Below are 24,209 nucleotides of genomic sequence, written 5' to 3' on the forward strand. Positions count from 1 at the left end.
AAAGAGGTCAGTGCCCTTGACTAAATAATCAAGTATTGCATATTTTAAAAATTCTGGCCTGGCCGGGCGTGGCTCAGCGGTTGAGCATCAACCTAGGATCCAGGCGGTCGGGGCTCGATTCCCGGTCAAGGCACATGCCTGGGTTAAGGGCTCGATCAATGACTCTCTCATCATTGATGTTTCTATCTTTCCTTCTCCTTTCCTCTCTCTGAAATCAATAAAGATATATTAAAAAAAATAATAAATTCTGTGGCACACCGGTTGAAAATCGATGATTTAGGGCAATCCATTTGGATGGGGGTTTCTTCAATGCTCTTAAAAAGTTTCTTTTTCTGAGAGTCTTTCAGGGTAGTTATAGGTGTATGTGGGTGCGTGCAACAGTCATAATAACAATGACAGCTAATGCTCATTTCATGCCTACTTAGTGCCAGGCACCCATGTAAATGCTTTACAAATTTTAACTCATTTAATACTCCTAGTCACCCCCCCTGTAGTGAATGTATTTTATAATTACTCTCAAGGAAGCACTGCTTTTTTTCACATCTAGTCAAAATCAGGAAGACTTCAGATTATAAAATTTGGGCTAAGTACTTAATTAAATAGAAAGCGATGATAATATTATAGAACACTTTGCTTTCATAAATCCTTACCTGAAAACAATGGCTAAAGATAATGGCTACAAACCTAGAATCAGTAAACCTGAGGCTTAGTGTGTTGCAGCTGAAATTATTCTTGCTAGATTGCAAACTTTAGAAGAAAAACATATTATAAAAATTTAGTATCATGTGAACATCATCCAGAAAAAATTCCTGTAGCATTTGTTTGATCGCTATTTTGATGCTGTTTAGTAATTAATTTTTAAAAATGTAACATGTAACAATTTTTCTCTGATTATAAAGTAATATCTTGTTCATTGTCAAAATTCTGGAACATGCAGTCAAATGTAAAAATGAAAATAATAATGACCCCAAATCTCATCACCCAAAGGCAGCAGCTATTCATTTACATTTTGGTACAGTGTGAGCATGTTTGGCTTACACATTGTTTTAAAATGTTTTTCATATAAAAAACTACATTTCTAGCATCTCTTGAAAAACTCAACATCTGACAACACTGGGCCCACATTCTTGCAGGGCAACAGCTGATTGGAGCCGAGAAGCAGCTGCCCCTCTCAGGCAGGGAAGGGCATATGCGTTTCATCTCGCTCAACCCCTACCACTCCTATTTTTTATTTTTTTATTTTTTTTTATACTTGGTTACCTTCATTTACTTGTTTTTCTCAGGCCCAGTGCATTAAACTGTATATTTTGGACTGAGTTTTCTCTTTTTTAATTTAAAAACAATTCTAACCCAACAGTTCATATTCAAAGCTCTACTTTTGAGGGTGGCGGTGGTGGTAACAAGGGTGGGGGTCTCTCTGGTCTCTTTGTGGAGAAGACGGGAGAGCAGAGATCTTTTACTTCTGACTTCTGCTCTTTGTCTCCAGCTATATCTGAAATTTAAACAAGCTCTACATTCTAGGGGATTAATTTCCTTAAACACCTCCTAAATTTATTATGCATGTTATTTATACAACTTCGACCATATTATTATGAACTAATACAACTGACTTTATTATGCTAAGAAATTACTTCCTCCTTCTTTGTTTTCACACGTTGCTTATGGGTGATAAGAGCCTTGTAAGGCCCAAATCACTTCTCCTTAATTCCTGGTTTCCTTTTAGGCCTAGGTCTTTGCATTTGACCCAACCACAGTGACATTATAAACATTTCCCCATGTTATTTAAATTATTTATAAAAATAAATTCTAGTGGCTGACCAATGTTCCATTATATGGATATATCACATTTTCCTGACCTTCTTTTACTAGTGGATGAGAGCTCAGTGAGAGTTGATCCAGTGGGAAGACATGTCCATTGATGGGGAAGAGAGGAGACAGGAGGCAGTGGGGCTAGGGTACCAATAAAGAGATTCTAGAATTGGTTGCATTTAGAGGCAGAAGTCTAAGATGGGCAGAGAGTCCAAAAACTAGAGTTCCAAAATCAACAAGTTAGATGACAAATGGGGGCCAAGAAATACTGTCATAACCTGCAAGGAGGTCAGGGAGCAGGTGACCAAGAATGAGGAAGCCAGTGGATGGGAAAGTGAATCCACAATAACCTCTGGGTATAGACATAATTTGCATTTTTTAAAAAATGAGATCTTCATTCCTACTAGGCAGATTTAAGAGAGCTGATGCAGGGGTATACAATAATTTAATCATTCCCCTAAAGTTGAACATTTAGGCATTTCAGCTTTCCACTTAATAAATAATGTTGTGATGAAAATCTCAGTGCACAAAACTGTGTATTTTGGATTATCACACTTCAGGATAGATTTTTTAAAATGGGAGTAGTACTTATTCTTTTTATGACTATTGGGATATACTGGCAAAATGTTTCCATAAAGGTTGTTTGTATTTATACTCTTATTAGCAGCGTTTGTATGTTCTGCTACGTCCCCTTTAAATTAACTTGGTCCACCCACATAAATCTTTGAGTGAAAAGTTGCTACTGGCATCCATACTTCATATCTAGAATTTTTCTAGGCTATTGGCTTTCACATTTTTTTGACCATAATCCACAATGAGAAGCAAATTCTACAAAGTGACTCAATATAAATGTTTTGCAAAGCAACCACTTGCCCTTCCTCTATGTGATGTACTCTGGCAAGTCCATTCTCTTCTAATTTAATATTTGAAATAAGCTAATCATGACCCATTAAATTGATGTAATAACTCTCCAATGGGTCATTACCCTCAGTTTGAAAAATATCATTCTAGGATAATTTCTGTTTTACAAGTTGACTTGTTGGGACTTAATCTTCTCTCTTTTCTCCACTCATTTAATCTCTAGAGTTCATTTCTTCAACAATCCCTTTCACTGATGGGATTGTTCACTGGGATTTGACCATCCCTAACCTCTGAGGCATGACTATCATACCATACCCTCAGTCTTGGGCACCCAGTCTCTATTGTGCCCATTCAGCTCCATTGGGGCCTGTCTTGGGCTGGCATGATCTCTTCATGGTTTCCTCTTGACAGGGATCAGAAACCTGATAGGGAATGAAAGTTCTTGTCATATGACACATAGCGCTGAGCATTAAAAAAGAAAGATCTTGCTTGGACCCTCTTACTCCAGATATCCGTATGTGGACTATCTCATTTCTTTTAATCTCTGCAAATGCCAGCTTCCCAGAGAGGTATTTCCTGACTATGGCATCTTTAATAGAACCTTGGGCACTCTCTGTCCCCTCACCTTGCTTTAGCTTTTCTTTGTAGTTCTTATTGAGGTTCTGGCTCAACTTCATTTGGAATCATTGAATGTAAAAGCAGGAAGGTTTAGGGGCTAGATTTGGTTCAACCCCTAATTTATCAGGGAGGAAATGCAAGCTCAGAGAGGTAAGTAAATATTCCATGGTAGCCTAGCTTGTTCGTGGCGAAGCTGAACTAGAAACCAGGTCCCTGGATACTTGTCAGTTCCTCACTGGTTTATGGTACTGCCCTGGTCCACACTCTTGCCTTTATGGTGATAAGGTTTTTGGAGATAATTTTGTCTCATAATAAGGTTTTGGATGCATTGTGTTAGACTGTCTTAGACTCAGTAGTAAATATCAGTGTGAAATGTTCTGCCGTTTCTCACCAGAAGCGTAAATTCTTAGTCAAAAGGGTTTCTCCTCACATTTTCAGCCTCCTTCCTCTTTGTTCATCTGCTCCCTTGACCTCCTTTCAGGTTTCATTTTACACAGAAGGAAACTGAGGCATAGAGTGGTAAATAACATAGATGTCACCTCAATTAAACTAAACTACAGTATCAAAGGGAAAGCGTTAAATACGAAAGTCTAAAAAACTGACTCAGGTTGGTAGCCAGAAATTCCATTCAGGCAAAGACTTGAGTTTAATGTTTCAATAAGGTACGGGGTTTGATGGCAAATGGAATCAGGCGAAGGAGATGAAGGCTTGTGTCACAGGATTTGATAAATGAAAGGGAGGGGCTGCATAGCAGGGCAACTAGGGTACAACTATCAGTTCTGGGCAGAACCTTCCAGACTTGGGGCTAAGGTTGGCTAGATATCCAGTCCTCTAATGATAACTTTTGTACCTGCAGTTGGGTCTTTTGGGGAGCTCTAGAAGTACTTCTTTGTAGTACTTTCCCATCCCAAACACCTCCTGTTTCCCTGAAATGCAAGCGCAAAAGCGTTGGTGGTTAGTGGAAAATTTAATTTTAATTTTGTCACACCTATATCTATCTATTCACTACTTTTTGGCAATGACAGTAATGTTTTCCTTTTGGGGAATAACTTCTCTCTCATTGGTTGCATTCTGGTGGGACTGTTAACTAAGATGCTCTGATCACTCCTGGATAAGGGAAAGATGTAAGATTCAAGGGAAGCTAAATGGGTCCTCCTCCTGAACCTGAGTCTTGATCAGTGTGACTGTAGGAGACTGCAAACAGTTGGAGCTCACTTAGTCCAGTGGCAAAACTCTGTCTGGATAATTGCAATATTCCTGCTATGGAGACCCTGAAGTGGCCTTACGTTTTGTCCCTTGCCGGGCCTGGCTCTCCAGCCTTCTCTTTGATTTTGTGAACTCTCCCATGTCCTTCTAGTACATAGCTTTTTTCGCCCCCTAAGTTAGCCAGAGTAGATTTCCGATGCTGACAACAAAAACCTTAATCAGCACAGTGGGCAGTCTGACCTGGGAATTCCAATTACCTCTTTCCACCAAAACTATACTAATGGGCATGTCAAAAAAGATTGTTCATCACCCACAGGGTGCCAGGTGGCATGGCAGGGGCTTTCATCTATGTTATCTAATTTGACTCTCATAGCAATACCACAGATAGAAATTAAGAAATGTCTCCAATTTAAAAAATTGTAGTAAAATATGAATAATGTAAAATATACTATTGTAATAATTTTTAAGTTTAGTGGTAAAAAGTATATTCATATTGTGCAACCATTGCCACCATCCATCTCCAGAACTCTTTTCATCTTATCAAACTGAACCTCTATGCCTATTAAAGAATAATTCCTTACTCCCCCCATTCTCAGCTCCCAGTAACCATTATTCTACTTTCTGTCTCTATGAATTTGCCTAGTCTAGGCATACCTTAGACAAGTAGAATCATACAATATTTGTTCTCTGTATCTGACTTCTTTCACTTAGCATAATGTCTTCAAGGTCATCCATGTTGTAATACGTGTCAGAATTTTGTTCCTTTTTAAGGCTGAATAATATTCCATTATATATATATCTCACACATTGTACTGATGTATTCCTCTATCAATGGATACTTGGGTTACTTCTGTGTTTAAGCTATTTGTAAATAATGCTGCTACGAATGTGGGTGTACAAATGGAGAAACTCTGCTCTCAATTCTTTTCCGTATGTATCTAGTAATAGAAAAATAGTAATTCTATTTTAAATTTTTTGAGAAACTGTCACACTGTTTTCCACAGTGGTTGTCCCATTTTATGTTCCCACCAATAGTGCACAAGAGGTTCCATTTTTTTCCCATATCCTCACCAACACTTGTTATTTTCTGTTTTTATGATAGTATCCATCCTAATGGGTATGAAGTGGTAGCTGTTATTTAATTTTAGATGCAAGTACTGAAGACAAATAAATCCGCCCAGGTCATATAACTTGTAAGTGGAAAAGTTGGGATTCAAATGTCCTGTGGTCTTTCCATATGTCTGTCTGTTTCACCCAAATACAATACTTCTGTTAGAAATGTAAAGGTATTCGATAAAGTTGTTTTTTTCTTTGTTTTTTTGTTTTTGTTTGTTTTTTAGAAAAATTTATCAGCTATTAGGAAGGTTTAGGAGCCAAAAAATTAGTCAATATCATAGAAAGCAGGTACTTGAACTATAACAGGCTCCAAAAAGATTTACGAAGTTATAGTGTTTCATGATCATAGAGGTTAATTGATTCAACTTTCTCATCTTACATATAAGAAAAGGGAAGCCGACAAACTTCTCTGTTGTCAAGCATTATTGAAATTACTACTTGCCAACAATGAGGTTTAGGCTAAACCAATTTGGTTTAGTCGTGAGACAGGTGGCACTGTGTAAATTTATATAGCGCAATTAAAGTCACAGAGCTGAAAAGGACCTCCAGGTCTCTTATAATAATGTATCCATCTGCCTCTATCATGGCAAGTTTACACAATATCATCAGGCTGTCTTTTTCTTTATAGCCTACAAAGAAGGCAATTCAATCACTTCCTTTGTGTAGCATTAAGGCATTTCTCACACCTTTCAATCTAATGACATTTTTACCCCTAAATGTGGAGCACTATATATGTCTGTTTAAAAACTAGTACATTCCATTTAAAGGTGTTTAAAATGGTTACTTTAAAATTAGAAGCAGTATTTAAAGTAAATTGAAGTATTACTAAGCAACTGAAGGGTTGTAATAAGTAATCCTGAATATACTTTCACAATTAGAAATAACATGAGCCCTAGGTTTCAAAAATAAGTAAGTAGGGGGAAAGATAATCATGTGAAGGGAATGCGTTCTCCAACCTGGGAGACCAGTTATAGAAGTCTGCACAACACAGTGCCAACTTGTTAGATTCACTTTAGGACTCTCCACAATTCAGCTCAATGTAGCAGATGCTTACTGCAAACCTCTTATGTAAGCTGCAGAGCAAAGGGCTTTGAGGATAGAGACAACCAGATATAATTCCTGACTTCGAGGAGCTTGAAAACTCATTAGGGAGATATCATAGGTATACAAATACTTCTAAAAGGTATCAAGTAAAAAGTGGCATCAGGTCCACAGAAATGCACTATAGGTAGGGCAAGCCTATGCCTGGCTGGGGGAATCAGGGAAAGCTGTTGACCTGCGTTTTGAAAGATGAGTATGATTTTGACAGGCAGGAATATGGGGAAGGTTATGCATCCAGAGAATTAAGGCCTGAAGACGAGCAATGTCCCTATACAAATTTTCTGTTTCAAGACTTACACATACTTTAGGACCTGCTCTCTCCTCTTTGAATTCCCACTCTCCTCCCCCCACCTCCCACTCTTTCTCTCTATTAAAATTCTTAACCACCAGGACTTGTATAAAAATATTTTAAAAGGTTATGTTAAAAGGGAAAAATTATTGGTAAATTTCTTTTCTTTTTAAAAATTTATTGATTTTAGAGAGAGAGAGAGAGAGAAGAAGGCAGGGAAGGAGGGAGAGAGATCAATTTGTTGTTCTACTTATTAATGAATTCATTGGTTGCTTCTTATATGTGCCTTGACCAGAGACCAAACCTGCAACCTTGGCGTACCAACACTTTAACCAACTGAGCTACCCGGCCAGGGCTATTTTCTTATTTTTTATTTTGTTTTTCTTTGGAAATGTGGTTATATTACAGAAAAATTATTTTTTTTAAAAGATGTGATACATACCTTCTAAGGCCAGCTCAAATCCTTGTTCCTTATAACTATTCCTGACTACTCCATAATGTTAAATTTGAATGGGAAATGTGAATATAAACTCCTAATTTAAAGTATGTGTTTATATGTAAGTGTATATACAGGGTGTCCCCCCAAAATATATACACACTTTGAGTGATTATAAAATCAGCATTTATTAACATACAATTCATTTTCAAAATTTAAAAGAATCTATAGAAATGAATTTTCTTTTTTTTTGTCAATGTCTATTTTCAAACTGATGATTGTTCTGGACCAGGCACTGCTGATAACTCGAAGTGATGGAGTTGCAAACATCAAGAATCATTTTGTTTGGTGTTTGTGTGCCCTCAATTTGACGACAGTTGCCAGTTTTGTATCATAAACTTTATCTTTTATGTATCCCCATAAAAAAAGCCTAGTGGCACTTTAGGATAAATTTTCTTTATTCAACACTTAGTCTGGAGTCACTCATTACTTCTAATCAGTTAAACCTAAAAAGGAGTGAAAATTAAGTGAGTTATCAGCTATTAAAGTGTGTATACATTTTTGGGAGGCACTCTATATAAGCTCTACCCACTGTTAGAGCCTGGAAGCAGTAATAGCTCAGTTGTAATGAGCACACCTAGTGCAAAGATGTTTCACTAATTATAATTTTTCACTAAAATGAGCCAAGGCTTTTTGACAAAGACCTGGGGCAAGGAAACGTAACTTAGCCTAGGTGAGCCTAGGACAACCCATAGTTCCAGAAAATGGAAATCCTCCAAGACTAACAGGGACCTATTAAGGGGTCAGCTTGAAGGAGCTCCCACTGGCTAAATTTGGGCAATAAAAAGAAAAAGTGAGGAGAGAGAGAGGGAGGGGGAGGGGAAGAGAGAGAGAAGGAGGGAGGGAGGGGGAGACAGGGAGACAGGGCGAGATAGAGAAGAGGAGGAGGGAGGGGGAGGGGAGGAAGAAGTAGAAGGAGTAGCAGCAGCTCTTAGTCCTTTGGTGGTTATTTTTACTTTGACAATTGGTATATAAAGGAAAACATGTAAGTGTTTACCTCATATTTTAAGGAGAAATTGTTTTTCCCTGGTTGAGGAAAGACATACGTTCTTCCCAAAGAATGTTTTAATTTGAAACCTATGAAATTGTCGATATTCAACTATCTTTAATCTACAAAATTTCAGTGGGTTCAACCAAATATGGGACGAAAGAATTAGAGAAATTAACACTTTGCAACCCCCGTGAAATAACTGATTCAGGCTGGAATCATTAATGGATGCTGAAATGACCATGTGAAAAGTTGCTGATTATGAAAGTGGAAACATACCTTTAGGTCTCAGTGGCGAGGTCTTGCTGTCATCACTTTAACCAAGTGGTAAAACTTAGCTTTGCTAATGGTGACACAGCCTAACATGTTTCTCCTGTGTGACTCCGTCTGGAATTCACAGCATGACCTATGAAGCATTGTAGCCAAAAGCATTTAGGGCATGTGCTGGCTTTTCTCCATTTGCCCTTATAAATCTACTTGGTGCCTTTCTCCATCCTTGCTCTATGGCCCTGGAGACATCCCTCTGCAGAATGAACCACCCAGGATCCCGTGCATTTTAGATTCAGATTAGATTTGGATAATAGGGAGGCTCTGGCAGAAGTACGAAGAATGAAGAAAAAAGATTAGTGGTATTTATTCCCTACCACCTCACTCCCCACCTGGATACATTTTGGTCAGAGGTAAAACTGTGTCCGTTTACATCTAGACTCCTATTAGGGGCCCCTTTTCCAAAGCTCCAGCTGACAGGTCCAGGCGCTGCTTCTGGCGTGCTTCGCCACCCCTCGTAGTTCCTGTGCCTGCGCACAGGCCCGCAAGTAGTCCATTCACTTAACCCTCTTCAACTTAACCCTTTGGGTGTGCCATCTACTTCACGTCAGGACTGACTCATTCAGCCTGAATCTAATCAGGCCTTTAACAGGGCACCAAGGCTAGAAAAACAAGTTAAATAACAGCTTGAGATAACAATCAGACAAATCCAGAATTTGGGACCATTTATAAGACAACTGGTCTGGTGTCTCCAAAGGTCAATATCATTAAAAAAAATGAGTAGGAAAACTCTTCTAGCTTAAAATAAGTAAAGAGACATAACTATCAAATGCAGTGTGTGAGCCTGGTTTGACAAACCGCTGATTGTCCACCCACAGGCTATCTCCTACCTTATTTCTAGCTAAGAGAACCCTGGTTTTCAGGTATCAGGTACCCGATATGCTTCAGAGGAGTCTTCAGAACCTTATCCATTTGCCAATCTTTGGTTGAAACATGGGCATGTGACACAATCAGGCCAAGGAGGTGGGAGTGGGGGTGTGGGATCTTCTGTAAGCCTTCCAGAAGTGTCTTTGCTCTTCAAAAAAGATGTATTTGAGAAACAGGCCCTTTCTGTCTTTAGATCTTATTGTGTGAGGGTGTGACGCAGTGTTAACCCCCTTTCCAAAAACAAAAAGCCCTGATTTGTAGGGTTTGCCTATTTCCATTTCTGTGGTACAAATTCTCCCATGATGGCTGAGTTTAAGCTACCAATAACTAAAGAACTGGTTGGAAAATTTAGCAATTGGCTCTTGGGAGCCCATCGGAGCTGACTCCAGCCCTCTGCTCATTGCTTAGAGCTACTATGCCCATCTTGTGAAAGGAGCTGGCAACATGGTAGGGACGGCAGAGAAGAGAGACGAGAGACTCTAGGTCCTTAATTACACCTTGAGCCCCAGAATTAGCCAAGCCTTGAATCTTCCCATCTCTAGACTTCTCACGACATAAGCTAATAAACATACATATTGTTTAAAGTGGCTGAGTTGGTATTTGTGTGCGGTGAAGCTGGGCTTGATCTAGCTGATGCAGGTGTCCATGGGGTCCCACCTAGTGGAGGGAGGGGGGCACAGCAGGGGCATACCTGTGCCCTGGGTAATGAAAACACACTGGCTGTCAGGAGGAGGGGCAGAGTGGGTGGTGGAGGGGGTACCATCCTGTTGAAAGAGGACTCTGGCCAGTTGCTGAGAGGAACAGGATGGTGGCTGAGGGCCAGCCATGCTGTCAGTGCCTTTGCCAAGGCTGCCGAAGTTCAGAGCAACGCTCCAGGGAGAGCAGGCACCAGGGCGAGTCAGGAAGCTAGGCCGAAGCCCAGGCCTGGGGAAGGTTGCCCCGCTGTGTGCGGCCTGGCACAGTGCTTTAGGGTGGAGAAAACAAGGAGGCCTGGGAGGAAGGGTTAGGACAGAGAGGCAGCAACATCATTCCAGAGGACTAGGCTACTCATTCATTAGTGGGGTAGGGGAATGCCCAGCAAGGCAGAGTGAGAATTTGCTCAGATGCTGACCAGTTGATGGAAAGTTGAGGGTTTCATAACCGCCACGGATCAGGCTGAGAAATGCAGAAGGAACCAGAATCTTCTCCAAAGCTGCCTCAGCACATTTTCTTGGCAACGTTAAAGAAATACTGCTTACATTTTCACTATGTCTTGAAAAGGAGGTTCCTCCCCCCATTCACCCCATATTGTCACAATCTCTGGGGTCCTAAAATCCACCACGGAGACTGATGTTTGGGCTTCTAAGACATGCCTTATCCTTTCTTGTGCGAGGGAAATGTGTTTGCAGTTTCATTCCTGTTGTATAATGCCCTCACTTACAGCGTGATGTTGCCTGTTACTCATCTACCTTTTCTTTATTTTCTTTTTTCACCCATCTGATAACCTATCCACAGGCCCATTCTGTTCATCTCAGTTTCATTCATTGAATAACTATCTAGAAAGAACTTTTAGAATTGAATTGTATGTAGGAAGTTCAGAAAAAAGAAGAGCTAATGTATCAACAACATCCTCTAGGGTTTTTCAGAACATTACTTTTTCTCTGATTTAACTGGTGTCAACCGATGGTCCTTGGCACGAATTCAGTGCCAACAGGAATCTCCAATTTGGGGTGCAGTGAAGAGGACTGGGAAGAGGGAAAATCTGTTCAGTGCAAAGAGTTCCAGGATTATAGAGGGCCACTGTCACAACCTTGAGGGTGCCCCGATCCAGGTAGCACTGGGGCCAGAGCTAGGCTTCAGCTGCACAGTCCCACTGCTGGTCTCCGCACAGCACTGCTCTCACAAGCCACCTTCAGGGTCTCAGCACCTACAGTCTACAGCTTTGGGTGTAAAATGCATTCCAGAAGCCACATTCCAGACAGAAGTCCCTGTTCCTGGTCCCTGATTGGTCTGCCCTCATGCAAATGAGGATACTAAATCCTCACAGTTTGATTGGTCCAAAGGCACTGCCCTGGTTGGTCAGAATAGAGCTGATTTGATTGGTCAGAGCTATGCAGCTCGGGTTGGATGGGGATAGCCTCAGTCTTACTGGTTGGAGTAGGACTCCAGAAAACCTTCATAAGGGCTGGCTCAGGGGCCAGGAGCACTGTGCAGGCAGGTTAGTGGAGGTGGGGAGGAGTTTGGAGGTACATGTAGGTGTCTCTGCAAAGTGCAGTTTGTGTGAGGGGCTCGTGACCAGGAGCCCTTCTTAACAGGTGTCTCTCTTCTGTTTTTTGTCTTCTCGGGATTCACACTGGGAAGCCAAAGGACAGGAAACTTGGCTTCTTTTGCATTGTGTTACTGTTGTAAGTCATGATTAGTAATTTAAATTTTATTCAGTAGGGTAGGTTCTGAAATGCAAAACCAGCCATAAGCAAAGTCAAATGACTATTATAAAAAGGGGAAATATTTGCACCTCATTTAATAGACAAAGGCTAATTTTCTTTATATGTAAAAAGCTCCTACAAATAAATAAAAAAAGACCAACAGCCCTACCTAAAAAGGTGCAAATTAAAAGTTCATAGAAAAGGAAGTACAAATGCTTCTTAAATATATAAAAGATAGCTAACTTCATAATAAGAGAAATCAAAAATTTACACCAATATCAATGTATTAGGTTGGCAATGATAAAAGAAATTAACATGTTGTGTTGGTAAAAGTGTGAGTAGATAGGTGCTGTCATACGTGATTGGTGGGAAAATAAGTTGGTGTGATTTTATGAAGGGTGATTTGGAAATATCCTTCAAAATTATGAATATATATATCTTCCAATAAGTCAAAACCAATTGTAAGAGTTTATATCCTACAGATTTATTGTCACATATAGGTAATGACAAATTCACAAGGTTATACACCGAACATTGTTTGTAATAGCAAGAAATGGGAAACAATCCAAATATTTATTAATAAAGGATTAGTTAAATAGATTATGGCATATCCAAATAATGGAATATAATACAGGCATAAAAAATGAGGATACTTTGCCCTAGCTGGTTTGGCTCAGTGGTTAGTGCATCAGCCTGCAGTCTGAAGGGTCCCAGGTTCGATTTTGGCTTAGGGCATGTACCTCGGTTGCAGGCTCAATCCCCAGCCCCAGGTAGGGGCTCGTGCTGGAGGCAACCAGTCAATGTGTCTCTCTCATATTGATGTTTCTCTCTCTCTCTCTCCCCCTTCCACTCTCCTACTCTCTCTGAAAAGCAAAGGAAAAAATATCCTTTGGTGAGGATTTAAAAAAAATAGAGGATACTTTTTATATAAACATATTGAAAGATCTCCAAGATATTTTAAGTGAAAAAAATAAAGGTGCAAAAAATTGGGTAACAAAAGGCTAGAGAAAGAATACTTATACCAGATATATATGTATTTCCTTGTATATGCATAAGTCCAGAATGATATTCAAGAAACTAGTAATATTCAGTCCCTTGGTGGAGAGGAACTGGGTGCCTAGGGCATAGAGTGGAAGAGAGAATTTTTCTTTTTTACTTTGTACCCGTTTTGTTCATTTTGGAAATATACCCACAATTCAAATTAGTAAATCAATTTTTTAAATAAGAGGAATGCTCTGACACAGATTAAATCTGCAATGACCTAAATTTATCCAAATGGTAGTATAGTCTCAATTTTTCCTTTCATGCTCTTTTATTATTGACTCTAATGCCTATCCATCCTCCATTTATGCATTTTCCCTGCTCCTCTAGGTACCATGCACTTTCTCTACCTAGTTCTGACCTCAATTTGTCTCTTGATTTCTCCTGCAGTTGTCAGATAACAATACTTCTAGCTAGGTATCACTATTTAGATTTCTTCTAAGTGCCAGACCTGGGGCAATCATGTCAATCCATATTGAACACTTCTACTCTAGACAATAGAAAATAAAGTCATGGTTGGGAGTTTAGGAGGAATCTAGATTTTTTTTGCAGGAAACCAGGCAACTGACAGAGCAGGAGTTAGCAACCTATGCCTTGCTGTTAGAGATGTGGCCAATTCCCTGCCAGTGGAAGTGCTGTTGACACATTTGGCTCTGGAACATAAGACTCCTTCATGCTCCTTTCCCTTCCTACAAGCTGGAACCAAGAGCACCCCGACTTTGACCATGGATATGAGAATACGATTGCAGGGATGGCAGAGCAATGGCTTGGGAAGAACTCGGGTCTCTGATTAAACACATGGAGCACAGCTGACTGTCTACCTGGCACATCTTCCCACAGTTACATAAGAGAAATGAACTCTGACTTCAAACCACTCCATTATTGTTGGATCTTCCTGTTAGGATAGCCTAGCCTTACCCTAACCAATATAGTTAAGACTGTTTATGTTGCAAGTAAAGAATGCCTAACTCAAACTAGGCAAATAAATAAATGGTATTATTTGACCCTCACACAACAGAAAATTTAAGAAGGAGAGAATGCTTAGGATTGTTTGGTTCAATATTCAATGACATCAACAAATAATTGATTTCTTCCTATCCCTTTATTCTGGCTTTTGTGGAGTCAGTTTCATCTGTGGCTGGTTGTCCTGAATGGCTATGGAAATTCTAGGCTCCATATTAGCTCACCACACCTTCCAGGAGAGAAAGAGAAAGGGGCGGGGCAGAGAGAGAGAGAGAGAGAGAGAGAGAGAGAGAGAGAGAATGAGAACACAACTGAGCTTCTTTTCAACAACCCCAGCATATTTCTTATTGACCCAATTTTGGTCACCTGTCTTCCCTGAACTGTGACCAGAGAATGGGCTTATATGTATCAGCTTAAGCCCATCCACATGTCCTACTTGTAGCAGCAGGACAGGTCAGCTTCTCCAGGACATAGGGACTATATGGAGAACATGTGGACACCCTAATAGAAATTGGAATTGTCCAAGATAAGAAGGATTGGATTTCAGGGAGGTGTCACCTTGTGCACTACTGAGATAATATATATAAAGGGTCTAGCACAGTGCCTGGCACTTAGATGGGCCATGATTGTGAATTTACTTGCCTTTGCTAGATCTAGTTTGCTCTGCTGCAAAGTGGTAAGGGGTTAGAGAAGATTTCCTCTTTAGGTGTTTCTGGGCTGTGTACTTACAGGAGGATTGTAATGTGCGCAAAGGAACTACCTCTCAGTTTTAAGATTTCTGTCACTCAGAGCAAGTATTGGCGGTAGTGGCCCATGGCTGGCACTGCCACCTCCCACTCAGAGGAAAAATAAAAGAAGACTTGGTACCACCCTTTCAAAGGCTCCTGTTGGTCAGAGATGCATATCGTTCTATCAGGTTATAAAGGCCCAGGTTTGAGATTCCAGAAGGGGCTGCCTGCACAGTATTTGTGCTGCTTCAGGTAAGATATTGGTTGAGAGATGATTTCAGGCCATTTTATTTGCTTTTGTGCCTCTCTCCACTTGCTAGAGGCTGTATAATATAATGAAAAGATATAATAAAAAGTGAGTCTGAGACTCCACTTTGCTAACACTAGCTGTGTAATATGTAATTTAAATCTTTATGCCTCAGTTTCCTCTTCTGTACAATAGGGCCTCAACTCCTATTCTACCAACATTTTAGGGTTGTTGTTGAGGCTTAAAGAAATTATGTGTTTGAGAGCACTTTGTAAATAGAAAATATTTGAATAAAAAGAGTTAGTAAACACAATAATGGAAATGATTTGCTTGTGCATAAGTTTTTCTATACTAAGGGCCAACCTAGTTGGGGCTTTGGAAATTAACTGGTTGAAAGAGAGAGAACAGGCCAGGCCAAGTGGATATTTTTGTTCATAATGAAAGAAGATAGAGCTAAGTTTAATTAACAATCATGTATTGATCGCCTAGGTGTGTTTGTTCCTGGTATTTTACATGTTATCTAATTTAATCCTTTAAATAACCCTAAGGGGATAAGTATTATTATGCCAATTTTTCAGATGAGGAAACAGCCTGAAAGAGGCTAAGTGACAGGACCAATGTCTCACACTTAGGAAGTGGCAGGCCAAGATTTGAAAGTCAAGTCTGTTTAACCACCAAGGCAAATGAGGCCATCAACTGATTGAGGCAAGAAAGAAGCAACCACCCAGGATGTCATACCCAGGTGGACCATCCTTTAAGACATGTAAACATTCATTCAGGGGCTCACAATAAGCCTTTCATTTGCCTATTTGCTCATCTAATCCACAAACATTTTCTGAGCATGTCCCACATAACAGGAACTGTGCTAGATTTGTAATAAAACGACAAATAAAATACAGTTCCTGAGGAGTTCAAGAAGAATCGGTTCAGCAGAACAGCTTGTCACATACCCCATTTATCCTCAGTTCCATTCTGTTAGGAAAATTGTTCCTATTGCTCGGCCAGCATTAAAGCTTTAAACATTATTGTTCTGTAGAAATGGCCCACTTATGCTGCTTCCTGCCAGGGAATAGCGTAAGTCCACAACAACTGAAGATCATATAACCCAATGATTTCGTTTTAGAGGCAACTGCACAATAGTTTTGAAATAGTAATAATTGCCTATTGCTCTCAGGATTATCTTATTGTCTGGCAGTGGTTATGAAGACAGTGGGGTTTTAAGAGGCTATTCTGTAAGAGTGACAGAAGGAACTATTTTATATTTTTTTCTGAATGACTCTTGAAGTGAGAACCGAATTCAGAGCCCATAAAAGTCTGAAAGAACTTCTGTGATAACCTCAGAGTCCTTAAAGCTGAAAGGAGACTGAGCTATAGAGCAGTACAGAAAACTAAAGGTGTGGCTCAGACATAAGCAGTGTTCTTTCCTTTCAGAGATCCTGATTGAAATGGAGGTGAGCTGGGTGAGATATATGATTAAAATAGCCACTGAAATGATGTTTAGCATCTTAATTTAAATCTTAGGCAGGTATTGTGCACATAAGCATCCCAGTCTGAAAAAAAGTTTAAAATTTTATCTGCCCACATCAATGTTACTTTTGAGGGGGAGAACCATACTTTGTTAAGCACCTACTAAGGGCCAGAGATGTTACATAATTTGCTCATTTAACACTCACCACAACCTCATGAGTTGTGCCTTCGCCACTTCACAAACTCTTTGCCTTACTCAGATTCATTGATTCATTCATCAGATATTTATTGAGTGCTTACTGTGTGCCAGTCATGTTTTAGATGATGGAGATACAGCAGTGAGAAAAACCTACAAATGTACCTGTCCCCATGGAGCTTTTATTTTAGTGGTTAGAGACAGAACTAAACAAATATACAACCAAACATATAAGACTCGAGGTTTTGGAGATCAGTGCTATGGAGAAAGTAATGGAGTAAGGTGAGACAAGAATACTGGGTAGCAGGGGTAGGTGGATTTTATAAATTTGAATTTACATAGAATGGCCAATGTATTAGTTATATACTGCTGAGTAACACACTACACCAAAATGTAGTGGCTTAAAACAACAAACATTTAGTATTTTATACTTTCTGTGGGTCAAGAGTCTGGGTACATATGGCTTAGCTAGTGTCTCTGTGTCGAGGTCTCTCAGGAGGCTGCATTCAGTGTGTAAGGCTGTTGGACTGAGGACCTCGCTTGCTTGCTGGCTACTGGCTGGAGGCCTCCCTCAGACCCTGCCATGTGGGCCTCTCCTTATGGCAGCTCACAATGTGGCAGTTTCTCTCCCTCAGAGTGAGTGGGCAAGTGAAAGAATGAATGTGCCCAAGATGGAAGCCACAGTCTTTTTGTGATAGAATCTCATCACTACTGTCTAATTCTATTCTTTAGAGGCAAGTCACTAAATTCAGCCCACATCCAAGCATTTGGGATTATGTAAGGGTGTGAACACCAGGAGATGGGAATCATTGGCACTCTTAGAAACAGCCTATCACAGTTAGGGAGGCCTCTCTAACAAGATGACATCTGAACAGAAACCTAAAGGAAGGGAGGGAGCGAGCAGGGCTGTCCAAGAGAAAAACATTTTAGGCAGAGGAAGTAGGTAGTGCAAAGGCTGAGGGAGGAATGGTACAAGCTGAAGTCAGAGAGGTAGCACTGGGTTAGGTAATGTAGTTTTATGCAAGTCACTGTGGGAAATTTGGATTTTACTTTGAGATGAGAAGGCTTTGGCAGGTTTTGGACAGAGGAGTGACATGACAACTTGTTTTTTAAGAGGATCCCTTTGGTGGTTGTGTGGAGAACAGAGTGGGGCGCAGGCATTAGTAGAAGCAATGGGACTTCTTAGGAGGTGAGTGCAGTAATCCGGTTGAGCAATGATCATGGCTTAAACCAGGGTGATAGTGTGGGAAATGACATAAAGTGGCTGGATTTGGGATATATTTCTTAGTAGTGTTGACAGGATATGTTGATGGTTTAGATGTGGAATGTGAAAAGTGAGTAGTCAATGATGACTCCAAGGTTTTTGGACTTAGCAAGTGAAAGAACAGAGTTGCATTTTATTAAGCTGAAAAATACTGGTGGAGGAGTGGGTTTTGAGAGGGGAAGTGTAAATCAGGTTGCTTTTTAAAAAAATTGATTTTTAGAGAGAGAGGAAGGGAGAGGGAGAAAGAGAAACATCAATGTGAGAGTGAAACATCAGTTGGTTGCCTCTTGCATGCCCCCTACTGGGGACCAAGTGCACAACCTGGACATGTGCCCTGACTGGGAATTGAACCGTCAACCTTTCTGTGCACAGGATGATGCCCAACCAACAGGCCAAGGCAAATCAGGGGTTTTGTACATGTTAATAGATGCCAATTAGACATCCAAGTGGAGATGCTGACTTGTTTGGAGCTCAGGAAAGTGGAGTGGATTATAAATAAAAATTTGGGAATTCCCAGAATTAATAGGGTACTTAAAACCGATGGACTGGATGAAAATACTGAAGAAGTGAGTGTAGATAGAGAAGTGGAAATACCTGTGGGTTCAAACCCTGGGGCACTCCAACGTTTAGAAATTAGGAGAATAAGGCCAGCAAAGAAGACTGGCAAAGAGTAATTCGAAAGGGATAAGGGGAACCAGGAGAGATGTGCCCTGCAAGCCAAGCGAGGAAAGTGTTTCAAGGGGAGAGGAGTGATCACCTGTGTTAAACACTGCCACAGGGTTAAGCAAGATGAGGACTGAGCATTGACCGTGGGTTTGGGAACATGGAGGTCGTTGGTGGCCTTGATGAGAGCGGTTTCAGTGGAGTGGGAGAATGAAAGGAGAGCAAGTGCAGAAGGTAAGAACTGAGGCCCTTTCGAGATATTGATGTTTTTCAATAGCTGGTTTACTGAACTACATGCAACAAGCCCCCCTGCAGTGCTTATTTAAAAAATAGACTTGGGGGGCCCCACTCCAGAATCTCAGGGGTTGGCATCTTGTGATCTTCATTTTTATTGAGTCTCACAGGTGATACTGAGGAACACTAATATTTGAAAAGTGATGTCCTCCCCTATTCACTTTATCTTACATCTAGTCTGGTCACGATTTGACTTAAGATATATTATAAATATGTTCCATTTGTGTAATCCAAGTGAGTATTGTTTTGGATTATTGTTTGTCCTGGACTCATTCCTATATTTCCCATTAGCCTTTTTATTTCCTGAAGTTTTAAAGAAAACCTGGGCAAAGAAATTCCACAGTCCCAAAGAATAACAGCAGATAAACACATTTCCTTCCATGATGGCTCCTAGGAAGATCACAAATTTTGAAATTCTGAGAATCTGCATGTTAACGTCCCAAGGGTTTTGAAAATGGAAAGACAAAATTCATGTGGGTTCAGGAAGAATTCAATGTTTCATGGGTCACTAAAGTACTTAAATTACTACGCTTCTCCATCAAGAAAGACGGAGAAATTGTTCTAGTTAGGTCTAGTGGGGGGTTGGGGGCCCCTGGGCCTCCCTTATCACTAGATCAAAGGCTCCACTGTTCAGCAGTATCTGGAAATTGCTCTTTTCTAACCTGAGACTTTGGCTCTAGAACCAGATATGTTTCAGAAAGAACAGTGCAGTGTGAAGGAACAGAGGAAGCAGCAATTTAAACTCACGTTTCTTCCTGCTGAGTTCCACAGAGAAGCTGGGCCCCACAGGATTGTGGTTTTGGGAAGAGGTCTTCTGAGTTGTTGGTCTTTCTCTCCTCAATCATCCATTGTTTTCTTATAGCTTCCTCAGGCCTGGAGACTAGTGCCCGTGTCCCCTCCCTCTGGAATCTTTACCCTTTATCACAAGGGAAGTTTTTACCCCCTTGGTCCTTTCTCATATCTTGTAAACTCTAGAACCTTGATGCTAATGGAGCTTCTTGCTGCTTAGGCATTTTGGCTCCAGAAGTGAATGGGATGAAGTGCGATCTAATCCTGTTAGCGAGGGCCCCAATTCCAATCTTCCCTTTAGTGAGAGTTGCTACTGATTTCCTCTCTAGTTTACTTAAGAAGCAAGAGACTACTAACAACACTTATCTTAGAGGTAAGACAACATAGCTAGCTAACAGAGGTATACAGAAATTATATGCCAGTTACTTCTGTGTGTACTTATGTGTCCAAGGCAACTTAAAATGTGAAAGAGACTAAACAACATTATGAAATGGTGTTTGTAAGTCTAGTTGTGGATGTGTGTTTAAATATGAGTACCCCAAAATGACTAAAATGGTCAAAGCAATGATGTAAACAGACAAAAAAATAAACACATAGATAATAGAACACCGAAAAATCCCAGCAAAATCCTGTAAACCCAGCAGCTCCTGGGTAAACATTAATAGTTGCCCACCAAGTAAAATCAAATCTGTGAAAAAGCTGAGAGAGATAAAGGCTAGAAAGTGTGGCTGGTGAGCTTGCAAATGTTCTGTGAAGACATAAGGACAAACACCATCAAGATTCCAAGTCTACAGGATATAAGAAGCTAGACCAAAGTTGGCCTTTGCCAAGGATGTCTCCACAAGAAAAGAAAGCTGCCAGCTGAGCAGAACACTTAACCTCAGCACCTTCTACTTGAGAACCTTCATTGGCTCTAACATGCAGGCAATGAATGGCAACACCTGGCGTGGTGAATACGTGTGCATCATTCAGCAGAGTGGGTACATACTGAGATTGGAATTTTGCATCACCTGTAATTTATGTCAACGCTCCTCAATTTGGGGAATTCCCTTTTCCCATAGTGCTTGTGGTTCTCCCATTGGAAGAATCTCCAGGAAGACAGTGATCTTTGAGATCAGTCTTATTAGCGTATGATATCACAGCTGATGGTGTTAGTGGGTAGTTTGCAATATTAACTGCACTTTTACTTTGCATATTTGTACCAAGTGCCTCTTTGACCCAAAATGCAAATCTATGCAAAACAATGCACAAATTAACGTCACTCGGGTGCTTAAAAATAACAGACAAACAGGACAGGTACACCGGTTCTAGCCAATGGAAAAGCTTTGAAGTCTGGGCTGATTTCTTCGCCTGATAATCACTCAATGTGTTTTTTATCAAACGGGGTGAAGTTCATTTCTTTTAATAATATGTGGTTTAAAAAAACATACAAAATTCTAACCTTTCCTTTGGTGACTAGATCTGTCAGATGTTTCCCAAATGTACTTCTTTCTCTTAAAAGATGCAGCAGTAACACTAAACAGACAGTCATTATTGCATAATTAATGCGTAGCAGGTGGATCCAGCAATTTCAGTTCGGAATCTCTGCTCCAAATAATCCTTAAGTGCCTTGCCCTGTCCTACTCCCACTGCATCTCCCATCATGCCTGAGAACCACCCCCGACACTTGTAAATAGCGCAGTGGACACAATTTAATTTGCCTTTGAGGACAGCTCTTAAATGAACTCCAAAGGGAGAAGGCAGGCATTCTCAGCTAAATATATGTGTGTATCTATGTGCAAACACACACATTTGTTTTCTTCAGACCTCATTCTCAAAGCTCTTTATTACCTGTGCAGTTCAATACACCTTCTTTAATATTCTGCATCCCATCTAACACCTGCTTGTTAATTTTATTCGATTCTCAGCTAGTCTTTTAGCAAGTGAAGGCAACCCACTCAAGTGATATAAAAGGAGTTTTGTTTTTTTTTTCTACCCCTTATCCTTTTACTAACACTAATCACATACCTACCATATGCTCTCCAAGACACTGGCTCCCATTCTTTTGTTAACTTTTCTCGTATATCACCCAAGGTCAAGTTTCCTTTGTTCAGTGCGGACAATACCGCAGGCCAGGAATGGAATGATATGGAATGAATATCTGAAAGCAATACTTCCTGATCCCTGGAAAGTGTCCCTTCACTTGTGCACACTGACAGTGGGAGGGAGGCCCCACCAGCGCGTCATTAGTCATCCTGCTTTTCTCAAGTGTGGCAGGTCTTCTTTTCCTACTAAGTTACCTTCCTGATTGAAGGGCTACCTGACATTGTCTCAATTATGTTTCTATTAAGCTTTCTTCTTCTCTAGCTCGTCCTAACAGCTTAAAATTTTTTTTTTAAGTTACAAAGTAAAGATCTTGTTTTGCTCTCCTGATAACCAGCTTGGGCAACTCTTGTAATTTCTCTAACCCTCAATTTTCTCCTCTGTTTCAAAAGATAATTAGATTAAATCAATTCTAATGTTCCTTTCAGCACTGATGTTTTCTGAGTCAAGAGGTAAAACGGCTCAGGAGAAAGATCTGGGCTGCTTTAGAGCTTGTCTGCACTCAGCAGTACAGTAAGAAAAATGCTTGCTCAAAGCACCTCCCACTTATTGAGCACTTACTATATGTTGAGCAGTCTGTTAGATCTTTACACACACAATGTTTCATTTAATTCTCATAGCAACTCAGGAGGTAAACAGTATTACTTTTACTAAACCTGTTTTATAGATGAAGGTACTAAGACACAGAAAGGTTAAGTAGCTCTTTTAAGATCGTAGGGTGATTGGCATAGCAGGAGTGTGACCACCAAGCACATGTGTTTAATCATTTCGTTATTCTATTTCCCAAATCACTTGCTGTTTAACATTGCCAGCTAATCTCCAAAAGCCAATTCCCAGGCTTCCATCTTGAAATCAGAAGGTCTGGGATCCTACTTTGTCTCCATTGTTTACTGGGTCATCAGCCAAATTGTGTAACCTCTTTGAGCTTTAGTTTTCTCATTTGTAAGGGAAGGAAATAATATCTATCTCACAGTACTGTGTTGAAAATAAAAAAGAAGTTGTGTGTCAGCAGTTGCCTGATTCTCTATCCTGCTTCTCTCTACAGTGGTCAGCACTTAACCACCACCTGCAGGTTCGGCCCCAGCCCAGGCTTGAGAACCAATCCTTCCTCTGTGGGAAGGGCTTAAAGACCTGCAGTTCAGTGCTGAGGGGGATTCAACATCAACCATGGTTCCTGCTGGACCTGATGGCTCAGTTGTGGTAAGTAGGCCTCCTCCCTAAATGCAGCAGGGGAGAGTTGTTAAATGGGCCCTGGGATAGTACTGTCTGTGTTTTAATCTCAGCTCTGCCCTTACTAATGAGATTGGGTAAGTTACCTCACCTTTCTGTGACTCAGTTTTCTCATCAGTAAAATGGGCAGAATAATAGTTGCTATTTCAGAGGGCTATTGTAAAGATTTAAATTTAAAAATATAAAGTAGGTACAACAGTGCCTGGCAGATAGTGCCTGGCAGATAGAACTTAAGTGATTTAAACTTAACATTATTATATATAAATGACATCAATTATATACTTACATTATTATTAACACTAATTAGGTTCCTGCTTGGTTGCCTCAGGTCCTTCCCGGATCACTTGCCAAGTCTCTCTGGGGCTGCAGCCATCATCGCAGTCCTGCGCTGGGCTGGAATTCCTGCCACTGACCCCTTTCCCCGAGCTGAGGCCTTGCATTCTGCTGAGGACATCCTCGATGCTGGCTGCCCTCCCACATCTCTGAATACTGCCAGCTCTGGTATTCTCCAAGATGGTGCCCTGGTGGTCTATGTGGTTCCCTGGTGGTGCAGGCCACTTGTCTAGACCACGTGTTGCCATCACATGTTCCCTGGAGCCTGTTTTCTGCCCTGTGCTGTACCTTTCCCCACTGCTATCCCTTGAGCTTGTTGACCAGGTCCTGAGCCGTACAGTGTATGTGTTCAGAAGTTACCAGGTCGGCTTGACACAACCTTATAAAACAATTTTGTAAAGCATCATGCAAATAAAACGGGTATGAATCTAGTACACAACTCAGAAGGTAAGAGATACTTTATCTGCTTCTTTTGGTAACAGCTTTATTGAGATATAATTCATATAACATATAATTCTCCATTTAAAGTATAAAACTTAATGAGTTTTTTTGGTACATTCACAGAGTTGTGCAATCATCATAGTTAATTTTTGAACATTTTCATCATATCCCCCCTCCCCCAGTCAAACCAAACCCTGCTCTCCTTTAGTCACCCCTTATTTCCCCTAGCAACCATGAACCTACTTTATGTCTGTAGACTTGCCTGTTCTGGACATTTCTTATAACTGAAATCATACAATATGACAATATGTGGCTTTTTGTGACTGACTTCTCTCATTTAGCATACTATATTTAAGGTTCATCCATGTTGTAGCATGTATTAGTACTT

At 40.4% G+C, this 24,209-nt stretch overlaps 1 long non-coding RNA gene across 1 annotated transcript in view; it reads left to right on the forward strand.

Moving 5' to 3' along the window:
- The window catches only part of LOC148093811 (uncharacterized), a 68,861-nt gene extending 45,850 nt beyond the window's left edge, over window positions 1–23,011 (forward strand). The window contains exon 3 of the long non-coding RNA XR_015714000.1: window positions 22,863–23,011. This is a non-coding gene — a long non-coding RNA (uncharacterized LOC148093811). The remainder of the gene's footprint in view (window positions 1–22,862) is intronic.
- Window positions 23,012–24,209: the final 1,198 nt, after the last annotated feature.

This window comes from Miniopterus natalensis, chromosome 2 (genome assembly GCF_054644295.1).
Source record: "Miniopterus natalensis isolate mMinNat1 chromosome 2, mMinNat1.hap1, whole genome shotgun sequence".
NCBI classification, from domain to species: domain Eukaryota; kingdom Metazoa; phylum Chordata; class Mammalia; order Chiroptera; family Miniopteridae; genus Miniopterus; species Miniopterus natalensis.